Raw genomic sequence first — 21,777 nt, forward strand, 5'->3', positions numbered from 1 at the left:
ACCATACTAGCCATAGCGTACCCTTCAGCTGTAGCGGCAGCTGCACTGGCTGAAATTGCTATGATCACAGCAGCAGTGATGCCAAAATCTCTTTTTTGTTGAAACAGGGATAAGGTGGAGGGTGTTTCCACCGGAATAGGGATCCAACGTGGGATCCGGGCCACCATGGCGTGGGTGTCCTTTGTTGCATCCCAACATTGAGAAATCCAACAGGAATCATTTACACAGCTTTTAAATGAATCATTAGACAAAATAAACAAAAAGGGAGGATAGAAACATACTGGAGTCGATATATAGCTGGTTGGATTAATCTGTGTCTTATTTAAACCAGAGATTTCTTCAGTATGAATTATATATTTTTTGGTTGGTCCATATGCCCCAATCAGGGTATAATTGGAGAGACCAGTGTAAATGGCCTTTCCTACAGCACCTCCTTTTAAGAAAACAAGGGGATTAAGATCTGTACAGCTTCCATTAATCCCACAAAGTAGCCATTTGCGATAAGGGCTCATTCTGCAGTCCTGCAAGAAGAGGGCTGTTCTCATTACAAACTCTTCTTCAGGCCCAAACAACATATTGGGGGAAAAGGTAAAATATTTGTGCTCATCAATCCATCTGGCTACAGAGGACTGGCAGTCTGACCATGGTGGCAACTCCCCTACATCCTTTCAACCACAATGAGAAGCAATCCTGGGTTGACAAGGACGCTCCATCTCATTCCAATTGGGAGATGGGAATGTACCGTTTAGCCAGACTGTCGATTGCCACCAAAACCATGTTACATGAATAATATCATTGTTCCCTTTTCCTCGGGTTTGGACGATATTTACAGTTCCACTATCCAAAAATGATCCTAACATACAGATACTGAGCTGAATACAGTCCCCTTTTGTGATAATTGAAAACATAGGGAACCTTGTTCTTGGAGGGAGCGATTTTCTCCTAACAGGACCTGTAAAGGGTCAAATGGCAAATATGGTAAGTCCAGTTTTTTATTAATAGTAAAGAATTTTGGAAAAACTATAGCATCATGGCGAACTGGCATTGGTTTAGGGAAAGCTGAGAGAATGGCCCATCTCTGTTCGCACATCATACTAGGAACCTGAGACAAGTTCAGCATTGTCAGAATCAGGAGCAGTCCTCGGGAGGTCAGCATCTTCCACACCATCCTTGATTAATATCTTGCGGGTGAGTCATTCTGGCAGCCAAAATGGGTTGTCTTCACTCTGTGGAAAAACACAGACAGCTCCCCTGGATCTTATTAAAATAGGATCCGGGCCTTTCCACAGACCAGATAAGACATCCTTCCATTTCACCATTTCTTTTGGTCTATCAGGGTCTAAGCTATGTCGATCAGCTGCAGAGCAACCTTGCTCATCAAGATTCAGAAAATTAAGTGTGAAGAGTGCCAAGGATACAACTACTCTTGGCACTGAGGGCAGAGTGTCATCAACTCCCCCCTTTTGTTTTATAAAATAAGACTTGAGTGTACGATGGGCACGTTCCACAATGCCTTGTCCTTGAGGATTATAAGGAAGGCCAGTCAGGTGAGTAACATCCATTTGATGACAAAATTGCTGAAATTTAGTAGAGGTATATGCTGGCCCATTATCAGTTTTAAGGATTGTGGGCTTGCCCCAAGCACTCCAAGCTTCTAAACAGTGCTGTATAACATGAGAGGCTTTCTCACCTGTTAAAGGTGTAGCAAACATAACACCAGAGCAGGTATCAATGGAAACATGTAAATATTGATTTCTTCCAACGGAGGAAATATGAGTGACATCCATTTGCCAGACCTGTAATGGCCTGATGCCTCAGGGGTTTACCCCTACATGAGGAGTGGGCAAAAATTGACAATTTTGACATTGGGTAACAATGTCACGAGCTTCTTTCCTGGTTAAAGTGAAACGGCGGTGTAAAGTTTCAGCTGTCACGTGGAAGCGTTTATGAAACTCCCTTGCAGCCTCTGCCTGCAAGGACAGAGCAGCAGCCACGATTCTAGTGGCTTTGTCTGCTAAGTCATTTCCATGAGACATGGGGCCAGGAAGGCCAGAATGAGCCCTGACATGAGTAATATACACAAGATGTCTTCTATGTAACAGGGCTAACTGAATTTGCTGAAAAATGTGAACAAGATTGCTAGAGGGTCTAATTAAACCAGCAACTTCAAGCGTATTAACTGCATTAACTACATATAAGGAATCAGATACAATATTGAGCAGTTCCAGGAAAGTTTCAAGGACCTCCAGTACCACCAAACACTCTACAACCTGGGGTGATGTCTCCTTATATTGTTTAGATGTTACTTGGCCATTTACTACATATGCACCTATGCCAGATTTGGATCCATCTGTATATACCACCACCCCATCGACAAGTGGGTGTTTGGCTGTCATTACTGGAAAGACTATGGCTTGGCTTAAGGCAAACTGTAAAATTGGATGTTTTGGATAATGATTATCAATTTGTCCTGAATAGGAGGCAACCAAGACTGCCCACTCATTAGTTGTTGCTGCCAGGGTTTGAACTTGAGCAGAGGTATAAGGCACAATTAGCATATGAGGTTCTTTCCCAAAATGAGTAATGGCTGCTTTTATCCCCCCGAAGTGCAAGTTGAGCAACTGCATTAGGATACCCCTCAATGATTTTTGCAGGGGAGGCATTAGGGTGGACCCACAATAAGGGTCCATTTTGCCACAAGACTGCTGTTGGTAACTGTGCAGTTTTTAATACGCACAATTCAAATGATTTCGACTCATCAATGCGTTGTAATTGAGCATCTTGTAAGGCCTTTTCTACAGTTTGTAAAGCTTGACATGCAGCTGGGGTAAGTGCTCTGTGGGAGTAGATGTGGGTATCTCCCTCTAATATATCAAATAAGGGCTTTAATTCCTCTGTTGGAATTTTCAAAAATGGTCTTAGCCAATTAATATCCCCCAGCAATTTTTGGAAATCATTCAAGGTATGTAGTTGATCTTTGTGAATCTCTAATTTTTGAGGAACAATTTTGTCAGGATAAAAGAGTGACCCTAGGAAGGCTCCCATTCGAGCAACTTGCACCTTTTCGGAGGCCACCTGCAATCCCCATTGCCCTAACGTTTTTATTAATATAGGGTATGCGTCTTGTAATAACTGTGGATTTTTATGGCAAATCAAAATGTCATCCATATAAAGTATTACAAGTAATGATGGAAAATGCTCTCTAACTGACTTAAGTGCCAATTGCACATACAGTTGACACATGGTGGGGCTATGTGCCATCCTCTGAGGTAGGACCTTCTATTGGTATTTTTGATCAGGCTCTAAATGATTAATGGCTGTGATGGTAAATGCAAATCTTTGCCTATCTTGAGGGCATAAAGGTATAGAGAAAAAGACAATCTTTAATATCTATAATTATAATTTCCCAATTTTTGGGTAAGGCAGAAAGCAATGGTAGCCCTCGCTGAACTGGCCCAAACAGGCGCATTTGTGCATTAATTGCTCTAAGATCATGTAATAAGCGCCATTTGCCAGATTTTTTCTTAATTACGAAAATAGGTGTATTCCAGGGTGAGGTAGAGGGCTCTAAATGACCCAAGCGTAGCGAACTGACAGTTGTCTCTAGCTGCTTTTGTCTTATTCTGTGACTGATTAGCTCGTCCTTCATCTGGCTGGTATCTTTCTCCCTCATAGCAAGCCGCTTCTTCCTCTAAGTCTGTTTCCTCAGAGGGGCTAAGTTCCTCATCCGATTCTGAGCTACTAACAGCTAGTGCCTTGAACTCATCTAATGGCAGATAGAGGCTCCTCCCCTTAGGTGCCTCCCCAGTTCGATCTCTCTTCTTCTCTCCCTTTCCATCCCTTTTTCTAAGCTCTCCCAGGGCATTCTTTCCCTTATTTCTCTTTTCCTCGGGCTCAAGGCCTATGGAAAGGCTTTTATTCATCGGTACACCTTGTTTCCTCTCAACTCTTAACTTCTCTCCCCACTCTGCCTCTGATAGACTGTCTTGTACCTCCTCCAGGACCCTCTGACCCACCTCAACCATTTGCTGACAATCCTCGTCTGTTAAGCACGATCTTACCAGTTTCCACAATGGCATGGTCCCTGCTTTAAGTTTGCCGTTCTGCTGTTCCCTAACTAGATCTCCTTTCAGTTTCTCCCAAGAGGCGATAGTTAATGACCCTGAGCACGCATACCATGGCGCCACACAATCTATCTCTTTAACAAAGCCCTCTATAGTCTTAGTGGCGATTTTTAGGCCACACTGCTTCAAGACCAACCAGAAGGCGGTCACCACAGAATGGGAAGTTCCCACCCTTTTATCTAACTGTGCCTGACCACGACTGAGAACCAGTCAGCAGTTCCAGCGGTGGAAGCAGTATGTAACCAAAAGAAAAAGAACGAGCCCTGTGAAAACATACAAAAAGGCCTCTAACACTGGAGAAATTTCAAGACCAAACATACCTTACAGAGCCTTACATGTCCCGCAGTTCTGAACCCGCCCTGCAAACGGGGGATCTCCCTTGCGCTGGTGATGGTAAGAAGTTCCCAGATTCTCGTTGCCACTTGTCCCGAGCTATCATTCTCGCGGCAAGAACACACTCAGACAACTGGATTCTTCTGCAGCAAGCTTTATTGCTTCTTCAGGAGGGAAGACCCCGAACCCGGAAAATGGGGCTGCTTATATAGCCCTCAGCATGGCATGTCAGCACCTGATTTGTTGCTCGCTCATCACCTCATTACTACGCCCGAGATGGGCAGTGACTGGGCGTGAATTCACTCTCGCACTTTCCCACAAGGTTTGTTTACTAGTTAGGCACAGCGGAAGCCAGCGCCATCTTATAATGGCGATTGCTCATGGCACGGCTCTCCACACATTACCTTGTTCCAAGGAAAGGCAAAACATTGTAGCTAAAAGTATTCATTAGACTAAAACTGCTGACCATATTAAAAGACAGAAAGAAAGAGAAGGAAGACAAAGAGGAAATGAAGAGCAGAAGGAAGAGAAGGAAGAAGAGGCAGCAGAGTATGTATCAGAGGAGGGAAGAAAGGAGAGAATGAATCCTTCTATCAGGACCCAAGCCTTAATAACCCACTCAGATATGAATTTATCAGTAGACTAGTCCCTTGAAGTGGTCAGCATTCTGAACATCTAATCACTTCTAGTAGCACCATTAGGCAAGGATAAAGTCTTCAATATATGTGATTTGTTGAGCATATATATCTCCATCAAAACAGGTTTTCTTAATTTCTAAAACATTCCAGACTAAAGAAAATCATAGGAGTTATAATTCATTTTGCTTGCCCACACTATATGAAAGTCTAAGAAATTTTTATCAAGGTTATCTGCATAGAAACTCTCTGAACTAACTAGGTCATTGCCACGCCCCCTCTTCTGGATTTTCTTTTTTTTTTTCATTTTTTTTTATTAGGTATTTTCTTCATTTATGTTTCCAATGCTATCCCAAAAGTCCCCCATGTCCCCCCCACTCCCCTACCCACCCACTCCCACTTCTTGGTCCTGGCGTTCCGCTGTACTGAAGCATATAAAGTTTGCAAGACCAATGGGCCTCTCTTTCCAGTGATGGCCAACTAGGCCATCTTCTGATACATATGCAGGTAGAGTCAAGAGCTCTGGGGGTACTGGTTAGTTCATAATGGTGTTCCACCTATAGGGTTGCAGATCCCTTTAGCTCCTTGGGTATTTTCTCTAGCTCCTCCATTGGGGGCCCTGTGATCCATTCAATAGCTGACTGTGAGCATCCACTTCTGTGTTTGCTAGGTCCTGGCATAGACTCACAAGAGACAGCTATATCAGGGTCCTTTCAGTAAAATCTTGCTAGTGTATGCAATGGTATCAAAGTTTGGATTTTCTTTAACATACACTGTTGGTCCTAGTGTCTAACATACTGAATTAGATTATCACAGGACATAGTCTATGATATTTTTCCTACTTTCATTAATGGTGGATAATGTCATCTCATTATAGTCATTGACTGTTATTAGGATAAAATATACAGCAGAAAAAAAACCCTAAAATTATACTTGCACATGTGAAAACGTTACAAAATGAGATTTTACAAGGACAAAATTTCAAAGAAAAGGTATAGAGAAATATTTATGTAATAAATGATAGTTATGAAAAAATCATAGCCAATGTGTACTAAATAAAGAAAAAATGATGAGCAATTACACATATATGTTAGGAATCCTGGAAACTATCTAGGCATATGTGTCAAAATATTTAAAATACCTGTAAAACAGAAGAAACTTTTAAAATACCATTAAACCAGAAGAAATTAGAAGGAAAAAATGGTAAAAACAGCATCAAGAACCTGTTTATCAAAACAATGATCTGTGAAAAGTGAGGACATGACATTTCCAACATATGGTGTAGGAGAAGAGTTTTATGATAGATATGAGTAAGAATACAGCCAGAGACATTTGGAAGAGTCTAGAGTAGGGAGAGAAAGTTGTAGACTAAACATGGCCAGCAGATTACACTAGGAAATGAGAGGAGAGAGAGGGTGAGAGCAAGAGAGGGGGACCAAGAGAGGGAGACAAAAAAACAGATGACCAAGAGAACACATGGACATGGCAGGGTTATATAGAAAAGAGAAACTGAGGAAATCAAGGAAGCCCATGAGCTGGAAACAGAGTAGGGGCCAGGATGAGAAGAACATAGATGGTTTAAGAGGTCAGCCTGTGATATGGTATGCTAATAGACACCACTGACACCCATTTGTCTTTCTTTGGAACTTGACATGAGTGGCATTTTAAAAAGTAGTGAAATTGGATTTGGAAAGATGGCTCAGTGGTTGAGAAAACATGCTCCTCTTACTAAGGTCCTGCATCCAGTGCCAAGCAGTCATTTGGAAGCTCACAAACATCTGTAACTATAGTTCCAAGGTACACAACCACATCTGTATCCATAAGCACACAATCACATGCAAATGCACACATACACACACACAAACACATACTCACTCACTCACAAAAATAAATAGCCAGGATTGCAAAAGAAGATACAACTATTTCAGGCATTTAAAGGAAGTAAGGGTAATAATGACAGTTGCTTTTTCATTAAGTTAGAAAATGTAGATGAAATAAAAATTAACAATATTTTAAGACCTTGGTAATGGCCATGATATGTTTGCTCATGGTCACTCTAAGTCTTTTTGGTTTTGATATTTCAAAAAAGGGTTGCTCTGTGTAACAAAGCCCTGGCTGTCCTTGATTCACTCTATAGACCAGGCTGGCCTCAAACTCATGGAGACCTGCTTGCCTCTGCCTCTCTAGTGTTGGGAATAAAGGTGCATGCCACCACATCTGGCATTAAATTCATTTTAAGTCTGGGTCAGAGTCACTTAATATTGCATTGGACCACCTACAATTCACTGGTTGATTCAGTCATTTCCCTTCTTATCTCTAGGTCTCTATTATATGTTTATTGTCATGACTAGCACACACAAAATATATTCAGATGCTGACTTTTTACTAATGAGTCATCATTGGGAGAGGACACAGTATCCCTCAGTTTTAAACCTTGGAACATCCATAACCATTTCATAATGGCTATTCTGATATCATATAGGTTTTCCTCTCAAAAATGAGAAGGGTATATATGAGATAATTTACCTGGTTTTTATTTGTATACCTATTGCATGATTTTGTTACTATCTATCTATCTATCTATCTCTCTCTCTCTCTCTCTCTCTATATATATATATATATATATATATATATATATATATATATATATAACAATGTGTTTATCAGCATCACCATCCCTATTCATATTCCCCTTTCTTCCTGACCATCACAATGCTAACTAGTATCACTGATTCCTCACTGATCAAAACTTTTAAATGTTAAAGTTACAAATGATGGCACATGGCTTGCAAAGACATATAAAGAAGAATTAAGGTTTTTTTTTAATTCAATGGTTCCTAAATTCTTTAAAGTGAAGTTGTATATTAAAATGTCATGGTTTGGGTGGAGGCTGGAGCATAGTATTACAGTGGTTGCATAGCAATAGGTAAAGCCCTTGGTTTGACCTACAGTACTGAAAAAAAAATTACCATCGATGAATTGGCTGTGGGTGGTTTGCATGGAAAAGTATTTATTTAGCTAAACATTTTTCTTGTTATTATTGTATAATTATGCCACATATGCCTTAATTCCTAATCTGCTTATAAAGATGTATGTTCAAGAAAGAAAAAAAATCTACAGTACTTACCAGATATAACAATTGCCTATTTTTCTACAAAGGTACACTTGGATTTGTGCTTTTTTAATAATAAAATAACATTGTAACATGCTCTGGGAACCAGCTATTTAAAGGAACCCCATGGTGAATCCTTCTGTAATGTGAAAAAAAAATTCCCTTGATTTATTTGTTGCATAAATCCAGATTTTCATATTGGAGTTCACCTGCTGAGAAGAACTGTTCTCCCCATTGTCTAGGTTCTCTTGGCTGGCCTTCTGTTCAATATGTGACCTTCTCACAATTCTGTGATTTAGGTGCAACTATTTAGAGAGGTAAACAAGTAGCATTGCATGCTAACAAGGGGTGATTAGATTGAAGGGCTGCCAGAAGCCAGCAGGACAAAAGATAAAAGAGCTTAAGCCTCTATGTAGAAGAGAATCAAAGGACAATAGAGGAGGTTGAAAAGCAAAACCACTTCATAGCAGTGAGAACTATACAGACATATATCTATAAGGGGCAAGAGGCCTAGACTTGAGCTGCTCATTATTACCAAATCAAAGAAAGACTTAGAAAATGAGGCAGGGTCAATAGTTTCCTCAATGGCAAGGTGAGCTTGGGAAAAGTCGATCTTCTGAACTGGAGAAGGAACACAGAATTAGGAAATGGAGACCCTTTTCATGACCAAGAATAGTTGTGCAACACAAATAAAATCCATATACCTAGTAGAATAAAACATGAAACAGTGGTTTGTAAAGAGAATAAGATCCCAAATAAGGCACAAATGTAAAGACAACAATTAGATTTCACAGATAATGTATATTCCATCATAAATTGATCATCTTAGCATCCCTCTTTATCTTTGTTTCCTACTATTTCTAATTTATTTTCAATACAATACTTATAAAATTCGCAAAATAGAGCAGGAGATATGGCTCAGCACGTAAAATTCTTGCCATCTAAGCATGACTACCTCAGTTTGGATCCCTAGATCCCACATAAAGCTGGATGTGGTAGAGAAAAGAGAATCACTGGAAGCTAGAGGACATGTAGCCAAGCCTACATAGTGGGAAATAAAAACTGATCTTGTCTCAAGCAAGGTGGAAGGTGAGGACTAACACCCAAGATTGTCTCCTGTGCGCAGTGATACATGCATACTTATACTTATAAATACAAACATGCACATATATATACATACATAATGCATCATGAATCATATCTCACACACACAGATACACACAAACACACACACACATGGAAAAAACATGAAATACAATAATAAGCCATGACTCATTTTTCCATAAATTTAATGGTGCAAATTACTTTTGTACACCTTCTACCTGCCCAGAACTATAGAGGACACAAAGATGAATCAACCATAACCCCCAATATAGATGAGATAATAATCTATAAATTAAATAGTGTATGCAAAATGACCCCAATTTGAAGAACAAGCCAAAATCCAATAGATTTCAAATTCCTAGCAAATTTCCCCAGTTATTTTTAATTAATCACAACAGTTCATCAGAAGACAATTGCATAATTCATAGAATTTTAATTTTCTTAAATGACAGGATTATATATCAAACCAATCCATCTGAGAGACGGCTGGAGTCCAGTCTCACATTCTCAGGCATAGTCAAGATCAGGGGAATACATGAATCAGACAAAGGTAATAAAAGCATCTTATATTCAGAAGCCAAAGTATTTATCATTCACACATAGGGAAAAAATAAATGCAGAAAACTAATGCCTTGTTAGTCAAGTATAACGCCCTCTTAAAGATACTCCTTTGCCCCATATAATCATGGCAATAATAAAAAACATGCATAGATAGAAACAGATTTTTTTCAATAATACTCTCATGTTTTCATCTATATTTTTAACTAGGAATTGATATTGGATGAGTTAACCATGAGAGTTACCTGGTTCTACTCTTTCGATCAACCTTGGAAATTTTCCATGACCCTCAAAACATTTTTGTTTGCCTGGACACATTTTTTTTTCAATGTGTATTATGGACATGACATTTTTGTTGTTCTATTTATTCACCTGAATCATATTTATAACCATTTCTGGGTAAAAAAAATTTCATTTGATAAAACAGTGGATTTTTTAATCCAAATGCTATTTGAGGGATGGAATTTATTTTTTCTTTTTACCCAAAACAATGGTGACACTAAAAGGCTAAGAGGGACTACTGTGATGTTGACCTGGTGGAAGAGAGCTGTGTGCACAAAGCTTTTGGCTCTGCATTCTTCTCAGTGCCTTAGTGGCTTCCTAAGGGTTTACAGAGTTTCCAGGCCAACAGTTATCTTTCCAACTATTACTGCATCAAGGTAAATTCATTATATTAATAACTGGAGAAAATCTTCAGAGAAGGAATAATATATTTTTAAAATTTGACACTTAGTTGGATAAAAAAGTAAAACCAACATAATCTGAATTAGAAAAAATATTAAAAATAGGCCAAGTTATATTTACTATATAAGAACTAACTATAAGTCTGTAGGCATGGGTCTTTCTATGCCTGCCCCAGTTACCAAGTAATGACATAAGCTTTTGGCCTTATAGTTAGGCATTGTTTCCCACTAGCTCATAACTCAATTATCTCTTTATATCTAATCTAAGTTCTGCCACATGACTGATGACCTCTCCTAAGATTCTTATGTCTGACCTCAGCCCCATCTCGGTGGCAAATTTCCCACTTCTGACTGTCTCCGAGACTTCCTTTCTGTGCTGGATATCCCACCTTACTATCATGCCTTTTGCTATAGGTCATAGGCATTTTATTTTAGCCAAACGTAAGGTGCATTAAGCATGCAAGGAAAGACAGAAACATATCTTACAGTATACAAAAAGATCACTCCAATACAAATCTATTAAAATTATTTTATTTTGGTTTAGTTTCATTGGACATGTATAACTAGAAATTCATCCAGTTCATTTAGATTTTCCAGTTTGATAAAACACTGAGTTTTTTCAAGACTTCCATACATGTGCACATTTATTGATAGCTTACTTGAATATAAAGTTATTTTATACATAAAATTTCAAGATTTATATTTATATATTGAATATATATGTATGTATATAAATACACACACACACCATTTTATATATATATATATATATATATGTATGTATATATATATATATATATATATGTATGTATGTATGTATGTATATATATGGGGGGGTGTGTATGGGTGTGGATTTGTGTGTGTGTGTGTGTATGTATTTTAGGGAGTGTCAACATTAGTAGATATGTATATGGCTTTTTCAAAAGATCTTTAGTGTTAATTATTCCTCCCTACCATTCCCTCTTTTATCATGCTTTCTCATCACCCAATTTCTAAAATATATTTGTCAGACTTTCTGAGTTTCTTCAATATTTGCTGCCATGTCTTAATTTTCTAATTTTTATTAAATCCAGATTCTATCTTTAGGTTAATTTGACCAAAAATGTGTCACTCTCATTAAATCAGTTTGTTCTTTTTTGCCAAGCCTTTCACATGCATCATTAAGTTATTCACTTGAAATTTCTCAGGATGTTTGTTGGAGGCACTTGGTGCTATAAGCTTCCCTGTTAAGTATTCTCTTTGTTGTGTTCCTTACACCTTAGCATATGATATTTTCACTCAATCCTAGGAATTTTAAAACTTCCTTCTTAATTTTTACCTTTGATGACTTTCATTCAAATATTGTGTTGTTTGCTTCCTATAAGGTGATATGGTTTCTGTAGTTTTGGTTGCTGTCAATACACAGATTTATTTCAGATGGTTCGAGTGAATACAGTATGTTATTTCAATTTTACTCTATTTGTTGTTACTTTCTCTGTGGTCTAATATGAAGCAGATTTGGATAAAGTTCCATATTCTGCCAAGAATGAGAGATAAACAGTATTTAAAACCTCCCTACTTTAAAGAAAAATAAAAGTTGGTATTAAGTGCAAATTTCTACCAGACTTTCAAAAATAGAAAATTAAAAAATTATTTCAAAAATAGAAAATTAAAAAATTATTTCCAAAATCATTAATACCATGATACTCCAACTAAAGGCCAAATAAATCAAGAATCTTACGACAATGTCTTTGATAATCATGAACTCAAACATTCTCAATAACTTACATTCAAATTGAGTTCAGGAACACAATAGGGAGGGTATGGGGGACTTTTGGGATAGCATTGGAAATGTAATTGAGGAAAATATGTAATAAAAAATATTAAAAAAAAAGAACACAATAAAAAGATTATCCACCACAATCAAGTCCTCTTCATACCAGAGATACAGGTATGTTTCAGCATATATCAAACAATAAATGTAATCCACTGTATAAACAAATCAAAAGACAGAAATCATGTAATCATCTCATTAGAAGCAAAGAAGACTATTGGCAAAATCTAACATAACTTAATGATAAAAGACCTGCAGAATCTTCTAATATAGGGGGTATGTTTCAACATAATAAAAGCAAGATATGGCAAGCCTAAAACTCACATTGTATTAAACAAAACTCAAAGCTTTACTAAAACAGAAAGACAAGGAAGACCATTCTTGACCCTCCAGTTCAAAACAATACTTGAAGATTTAGAACAATATGGTGAGGGAAAGAGATAAAGGGGATTCAATTAGGAAAAAAGAAGTCAAAGTAGACTCCTTTTTTTTTTTTTTTTGCAACTGTTATGATTTTATATAACAGATCCTAAAGATTTCACCAGAAAAATCCTAATGCTGATAAATTCACTCAGAAAAATACCATGGTACAAAAATGCACAGAATCAGTAGAGTTTCTATACACAAATGACAAACATACTGAGAATGAAATCCCTAGTACCTCATAAACGGAATGTGATGTGGAACTCCTCCAATGCCAGCACTCGAAAGTGAAGAGATATAGTACAAACTGAGGAGGAGGAGGCTAAGAAGAGAAGGAAAACCACTAAAGTTTTATGTGACTCATATAAGAACATTTGAAAAAGCTACTGCCTCCTCACCCAAATTGTAACTATAAAAGTCCATTGGCCTGAAAAGGATGGCTTATTCTAATTCTGAATTCCTTTTTATCTGCCATTTTGGCATTTGGGGAAGAAAGGAAACAGGGATTCCCATTCTGCTTCCCTGTGAGTGTGTCTCTATGAGCCTGGGAAAGAAAATCTTAGAGGAAATTTTGAAAACAGAGTAACTTATCAAAAAAAAAAAATCTCTGTCTAGGCATTGGCCTATCATTTATCTCTCCAAATCACATTCCCATTTATCTCTGCTTAGGTATATTCCCTCTCTAGTTTGTGGGAGACTCTTGCATCTTTTTCTTCATATCCTGGAGAAAATATTACTTCGCAATGAAACAAAGTTCCTATTTTCCCTTTTGTGTTAGCTTAATTTTATGGAGCTCTTGAACAATCTTCCCTGGGAGAGCTTTTTGATGACTTCCATTTATGCCACTATATTACAGCATTTTTTAACACTTTGCCTTATCATGACATTGTCAAGCACGGGCCATGCCTAAAGAGCAATGACATAAAGGAAACATTACTTTTCTGTTTTCTTAAAATCTGTGAGCCGAGTGTGGTGGCACATGCCTTTAATCTCAGCACTCGGGAGGCAGAGACAGGCAGATTTCTGAGTTTGAGGCCAGCCTGGTCTACAGAGTGAGTTCCAGGACAGCCAGGGCTATATAGAGAAACCCTGTCTCCAAAAATAAATAAATAAATAAATAAATAAATAAATAAATAAAATAAAATCTGTGGATCTCAAAATTTTAGACTCTTTCTGAAAATGTTTGTAGAACTGTTTTCTGCTTTATCACAGGACTTCTCTGAGAACGTATGTATTTATAGTGGTTGAATTAAGTAATATTTTACAGCAACTGAAAATATATTAATCAAACAGAGGGAATGGATTTACTTGATCAATTGCAGCACATAGGGTTCAAAAAGTTGTAGATAATTCACCTAACATGTATAAATGCTTAAATCACTAGTTTTGAACCCTAGCACCAAAATAAAAATAACATGAAAAATTAGGGATAGTGAAATGGCTTAGAAGGTAAAGGCACTTGCTATAAAGCCTGATAACCTGATAGAGCCTTTATTCTGCTCTGACAGACATCTCTGGAGCTGGCCCTCTGCTTACAACACTTTTTTCAGCATTCTTGTGTTTTCCAGATTCTACCACAACAAACCAATAAGCTCTGTTTACAGCATTTGAGGGCTTTGATATACCACCACTGCATACTCTTCTATATTCTATCTCCAAATAAATTCCAAAGACCTGTGAACCACATAATCGAGCTTATCACAGCAATGAGTAAGTATTGATTTTCCATTTTAGTCAGTTGTCTCTTCACTGTGAGAAAATACATGACAAAAACAACTTACAGTAGGGGGGCTTGGTTTGGCTCACAGTTGGAGGAGCCAATCCACTGTGGTAGAGAAGTCATAGCTGCAGGAACTTGAAGCAGATAATTACAGCATGTTCACAGTAAAGAAGAAGATATTCCCAGAGATGAGTTTCCATGGTGATTCTTAATCTTAATAAGTTAGCAATCAAGATTAACCTTTATACCATATTAAATATATTAGCAAAGAATTTGACAGTACTGCCCCATTAATACTAGCTCACAGTGTTGAAAACTAATATTAAGGTTTACAGTCTATCCACAAAAGAATGTTGGAGATGTTGAATAAAGCACACTCATGCATTAATGAAGTCCTTTAAACTCTCATCCACCCTCTTCCAAATGCTTTCCCTCATCAGGAAGCAGAAATAGATCACTGCTAGCAAAGGGGAAAGGTATATTTAATGTCCTACTGCATTTTCAGAGCTTTAGTAATGCTGATCAGTGTCACTAGGTTTATCCTGCATTTAGTACCAACTACCATACAGGTTTTAAGTCAAATGAGCAATTCATCATCCAAAGGTTGGCTCCCTAATGAGAAGGAAGAAGCATTCAAAATAGCACACACACACACACACACACACACACACACACACACATACACACATACTATTTATTATATATAAATATATATTTGTGATATTTTGAATTATTTCTATTTTATAAAATATCCTCTAATAAAAAAATGAATGAGCATTCAAAATATAATAAGTTAGGCTAAGAGTCAACATAAACAGTGCTAAATTTATTACTACAAGAAACAAATGTATGCAGATGGCCTGGCAAATGGTAAGAGGAGGGAGGTGTTAGCAGCCTGGAGTGACTTGGAAGTCAGCAAACAAGGAAGGGGCTAATTGGAAAGGGGCCATTTCAAGGATTTACTCTGCTGGCAGGAAGCCATGAAATATGGCCCTAACCTTAATTTTGTGTTCCTTATGATTACATTCACTGGGTAGGTAAATCTGCAAAGAGACAAACTGTTTTTTGTTTTTTTTTTTTTTTTTTTTCCAGCTAAATTAGGATAGACGTGAGGCCTCAGGTCATGGGCTAATAAACTTTTTCTGTAAACAGCTAAACAGTAAATATTTTATCCATTGTAGATTATGACATTATGTAATTTCTTAATCTCTTCCACATATAAGTGCCACAATCAAAACTTTCCAAGATAGTGTAACTGTACTTTATGGTTCAAATGAAAGAATATCCAAAGCCCATAGGGCAGCTTCCAACTATCACTCTATTTCTAGAGCGTTCAATGTCATAGTCTGGCACCATGCATACATGGTGACAAAACACTCCACACATAAAATTAAAAAAAAGTAATAATAGATACAATTTGACCAGAGGTCTCCAGAGAAATGACTATCTCTGAGGAACAGTGATATTTGGTTCTTACTAGAGCCACAAAGAAAGAGAAGTTCGAGTAACTGAGAGAAGTTACTCAGAAAACAACCTAAAAGTCAAAACTGCAACCACATTTCACTTACGAATATTGATAGACCCTATGTTTTGTACTTAAATGCAAACAGTGATGGTTATTTCAAAATTCTGGACATCCAACTTTCTAAAACTACAAAATGTTTGATAAATGTAACTACTTCAAGTCTCACAATCCCAGAGAAGTCCCAGCACTTAGGAGGTAGAGGCAACAGGACCACAAGTTCAGGATTATCCTACAGGAAGCCTTGCTTCGAAAGAAATAAAATCTAAAAAATAAAAAATAAAAAAAATAATAGAATATTTTTGGATATTGCAGAATACATGTCAAAATAAAGATGAACTTATTTCACAAAGTGCATACATATACACACACATTTGTGTGCACGTATTTGTGTGTGGGGGTGTGTGGAATGTGTGTGTAGGTTCATTTTCTCTGAAGATCTTAGAGTCAGAATAACAATACTACTAACACTCTCTCTCTCTCTTTTTTTTTTTTTTTTTTTTTGGTTTTTCGAGACAGGGTTTCTCTGTGTAGCCCTGGCTGTCCTGGCACTCACTTTGTAGACCAGGCTGGCCTCGAACTCAGAAATCCGCCTGCCTCTGCCTCCCGAGTGCTGGGATTAAAGGCGTGCGCCACCACGCCCGGCTTGTGGTTTTTTTACTTTTTTTTTTTTTTTTTTTTTTTTTGGTTTTACACTCTCTCAAATATTTGAATACATTTGGCAAGGTCAGTCAGAATTTTGAATGACTATAACACATAACTAAGTAATTGCTCTGTCAAACTTTTCTGAATAACTTTTGAGAAACTTATTGAAATTCTCAATATTTAAAGATACAGCATGTTTACTTCCTATATATAGGGAATTATTAAATTACAATAAATTGGCATGGGAGGGAGCACTTTGCCTGAGCATCGGCAACAGACATCTTGGTTCCGGGTCCCCGCCAAGTGTATTCTGCACAGAGGTTAGGGATCCGACCAGCCCGAGAACACTTTGCCTGAGCATCAGCAGCAGAAGGCAGCCCCCTTTTCGGGCCCCAGACAGCTGGCCACTTTTCTGGCCAGTGGTTAGGGATCCGACCAGCCCAGGAACGCTTTGCCTGTGCATCTGCAGCAGACATCTTGGTTCCGGGACCCCACCGAGTGTATTCTGCACAGGCCCCTGACATCCGGCCACCTTCCAGCCAGTGGAAAGGGATCTGAGCAGAGAGGGAGCACTTTGCCTGAGCATCAGCAACAGACATCTTGGTTCTGGGACCCCGCCCAGTGTATTCTGCACAGGCCCCAGACATCTGGCCACCTATCAGACAGAGGAAAGGGGTCTGAGCAGAGAGGGAGCACTTTGCCTGAGCATCAGCAACAGACATCTTGGTTCCAGGACCCTGCCCAGTGTATTCTGCACAGCCCCAGAGATTACCAGATGGCGAAAAGCAAACACAAGAATCCTACTAACAGAAATCAAGACCACTCACCATCATCAGAACGCAGCACTCCCACCCCACCAAGTCCTGGGCACCCCAACACAACCGAAAAGCTAGACCCGGATTTAAAAGCATATATCATGATGATGGTAGAGGACATCAAGAAAGACTTTAATAACTCACTTAAAGAAATACAGGAGAACATTGCTAAAGAGTTACAAGTCCTTAAAGAAAAACGGGAAAACACAACCAAACAGATAGAAGTCCTCAAAGAAAAACAGGAAAACACATCCAAACAGGTGATGGAAATGAACAAAACTATACTAGACCTAAAAAGGGAAGTAGACACAATAAAGAAAACCCAAAGTGAGGCAACACTGGAGATAGAAACCCTAGGAAAGAAATCTGGAACCATAGATGCGAGCATCAGCAACAGAATACAAGAGATGGAAGAGAAAATCTCAGGTGCAGAAGATTCCATAGAGAACTTCGGCACAACAATCAAAGAAAATACAAAACGCAAAAGGATCCTAACTCAAAACATCCAGGAAATCCAGGACACAATGAGAAGACCAAACCTACGGATAATAGGAGTTGATGAGACAGAAGATTTTCAACTTAAAGGGCCAGCAAATATCTTCAACAAAATTTTAGAAGAAAACTTCCCAAACCTAAAGAAAGAGATGCCCATGATCATACAAGAAGCCTACAGAATTCCAAATAGACTGGACCAGAAAAGAAATTCCTCCTGACACATAATAATCAGAACAACAAATGCACTAAATAAAGATAGAATATTAAAAGCAGCAAGGGAGAAAGGTCAAGTAACATATAAAGGCAGGCCTATCACAATTACACCAGACTTTTCACCAGAGACTATGAAAGCCAGAAGAGCCTGGACAGATGTTCTACAGACACTAAGAGAACACAAATGCCAGCCCAGGCTACTATACCCAGCCAAACTCTCAATTACCATAGATGGAGAAACCAAAGTATTCCACTACAAAACCAAATTCACACATTATCTTCCCACGAATCCAGCCCTTCAAAGGATAATAACAGAAAAAAAACAATACAAGGAAGGAAATCACGCCCTAGAAAAAGCAAGAAAGTAATCCCTCAACAAACCAAAAAGAAGACAGCCACAAGAACAGAATGCCAAATCTAACAACAAAAATAAAAGGAAGCAAAAATAACTTTTCCTTAATATCTCTTAATATCAATGGACTCAATTCCCCAATAAAAAGACATAGACTAACAGACTGGCTACACAAACAGGACCCAACATTCTGCTGCTTACAAGAAACTCATCTCAGGGAAAAAGACAGACACTACCTCAGAGTAAAAGGCTGGAAAACAATTTTCCAAGCAAATGGCCTGAAGACACAAGCTGGAGTAGCCATTCTAATATCTAATAAAATCGACTTCCAACCCAAAGTTATCAAAAAAGACAAGGAGGGACACTTCATACTCATCAAAGGTAAAATCCTCCAAGAGGAACTCTCAACTCTGAATATCTATGCTCCAAATGCAAGGGCAGCCACATTCATTAAAGACACTTTAGTAAACCTCAAAGCACACATTGCACCTCACACAATAATAGTGGCTGACTTCAACACACCACTTTCATCAATGGACAGATCGTGGAAAGAGAAACTAAACAGGGACACAGTGAATTTAACAGAAGTTATGAGACAAATGGAGTTAACAGATATCTACAGAACATTTTATCCTAAAACAAAAGGATATGCCTTCTTCTCAGCACCTCATGGTACTTTCTCCAAAATTGACCACATAATTGGTCACAAAACAGGCCTCAACAGATACAAAAATATTGAAATTGTCCCATGCATCCTATCAGACCACCATGGACTAAGAATGATCTTCAATAACAACATAAATAATGGAAAGCCAACATTCGCATGGAAACTGAACAACACTCTTCTCAATGATACCTTGGTCAAGGAAGGAATAAAGAAAGAAATTAAAGACTTTTTAGAGTTTAATGAAAATGAAGCCACAACATACCCAAACCTATGGGACACAATGAAAGCATTTCTAAGAGGGAAACTCATAGCTGTGAGTGCCTCCAAAAAGAAACTGGAGAGAGCACACACTAGCAGCTTGACAACACATCTAAAAGCTCTAGATAAAAAAGAAGAAAATTCACCCAAGAGGAGTAGACGGCAGGAAATAATCAAACTCAGGGGTGAAATCAACCAACTGGAAACAAGAAGAACTATTCAAAGAATTAACCAAACACGGAGTTGGTTCTTTGAAAAAATGAAAAAGATAGATAAACCCTTAGCTAGACTCACTAGAGGGCACAGGGATAACATCCTAATTAACAAAATCAGAAATGAAAAGGGAGACATAACAACAGATCCTGAAGAAATCCAAAACACCATCAGATCCTTCTACAAAAGGCTATACTTAACAAAACTGGAAAACCTGGACGAAATGGACAAATTTCTAGACAGATACCAGGTACCAAAGTTAAATCAGTATCAAGTTAAAGATCTAAACAGTCCCATATCCCCTAAAGAAATAGAAGCAGTCATTAATAGTCTCCCAGTCAAAAAAAGCCCAGGACCAGATGGGTTTAGTGCAGAGTTCTATCAGACCTTCAAAGATCTCATTCCAGTTCTGCACAAACTATTCCACAAAATTGAAGTAGAAGAAACTCTACCCAACTCATTCTATGAAGCCACAATTACTCTGATACCTAAACCACAGAAAGATCCAACAAAGATAGAGAACTTCAGACCAATTTCCCTTATGAATATAGATGCAAAAATCTTCAATAAAATTCTTGCTAACCCAATAAAAGAACACATTAAAGCAATCATCCATCCTGACCAAGTAGGTTTTATTCCAGGGATGCAGGGATGGTTTAATATACGGAATATTACTATCTCCTTGTACTAAAGTCAAATCTAAGTGGATCAAGGAACTTCACATAAAACCAGAGACACTGAAACTTATAGAGGAGAAAGTGGGGAAAAGCCCTGAAGATATGGGCACAGGGGAAAAATTCCTGAACAGAACTACAATGGCTTGCATGGTAAGATCAAGAATTGATAAATGGGACCTCATGAAACTGCAAAGCTTCTGCAAGGCAAAAGACACCATCAATAAGACAAAAAGACCACCAACGGATTGGGAAAGGATCTTTACCTATCCTAAATCAGATAGGGGACTAATATCCAATATATATAAAGAACTCAAGAAGGTGGACTCCAGAAAATCAAATAACCCCATTAAAAATGGGGCTCAGAACTGAACAAAGAATTCTCACCTGAGGAATACCGAATGGCTGAGAAGCACCTGAAAAAATGTTCAACATCCTTAATCATTAGGGAAATGCAAATCAAAACAACCCTGAGATTCCACCTCACACCAGTCAGAATGGCTAAGATCAAAAATTCAGGTGACAGCAGATGCTGGCGAGGATGTGGAGAAAGAGGAACACTCCTCCATTGTTGGTGGGATTGCAAGCTTGTACAACCACTCTGGAAATCAGTCTGGCAGTTCCTTAGAAAATTGGACATAGAACTACTGGAGGATCCAGCAATACCTCTCCTGGGCATATATCCAGAAAATGTTCCAACTGGTAAGAAGGACACATGCTCCACTATGTTCATAGCAGCCTTATTTATAATAGCCAGAAGCTGGAAAGAACCCAGATGCCCCTCAACAGAGGAATGGATACAAAAAATGTGGTACATTTACACAATGGAGTACTACTCAGCTATTAAAAAGAATGAATTTATGAAATTCCTAGGCAAATGGATGGACCTGGAGGGCATCATCCTGAGTGAGGTAACACAATCACAAAGGAACTCACACAATATGTACTCACTGATAAGTGGATATTAGCCCAAAACTTAGGGTAACCAAGATATATAATACAATCTGCTAAACACATGAAACTCAAGAAGAATGAAGACCAAAGTGGGGTCACTGTACCCTTTCTTAGAATTGGGAACAAAACATCGATGGAAGGAGTTACAGAAACAAAGATTGGAGCTGTGATGAAAGGATGGACCATCTAGAGACTGCCATACCCAGGAATCCATCCCATAATCAGCTTCCAAACGCTGACACCATTGCATACCCTAGGAAGATTTTGCTGAAAGGACCCTGATATAGCTGTCTCTTGTGAGACTATGCTGGGGCCTAGCAAACACAGAAGTGGATGCTCACAGTCAGCTAGTGGATGGATCACAGGGCTCCCAATGGAGGAGCTGGAGAAAGTATCCAAGGAGTTAAAGGGACCTGCAACCCTATAGGTGGTACAACATTATGAACTAACCAGTACCCCGGAGC

The sequence above is a fragment of the Mus caroli genome, unplaced genomic scaffold, assembly GCF_978045245.1.
Source record: "Mus caroli unplaced genomic scaffold, Mus_caroli_1 scaffold_5, whole genome shotgun sequence".
Taxonomy (NCBI): Eukaryota; Metazoa; Chordata; class Mammalia; order Rodentia; family Muridae; genus Mus; species Mus caroli.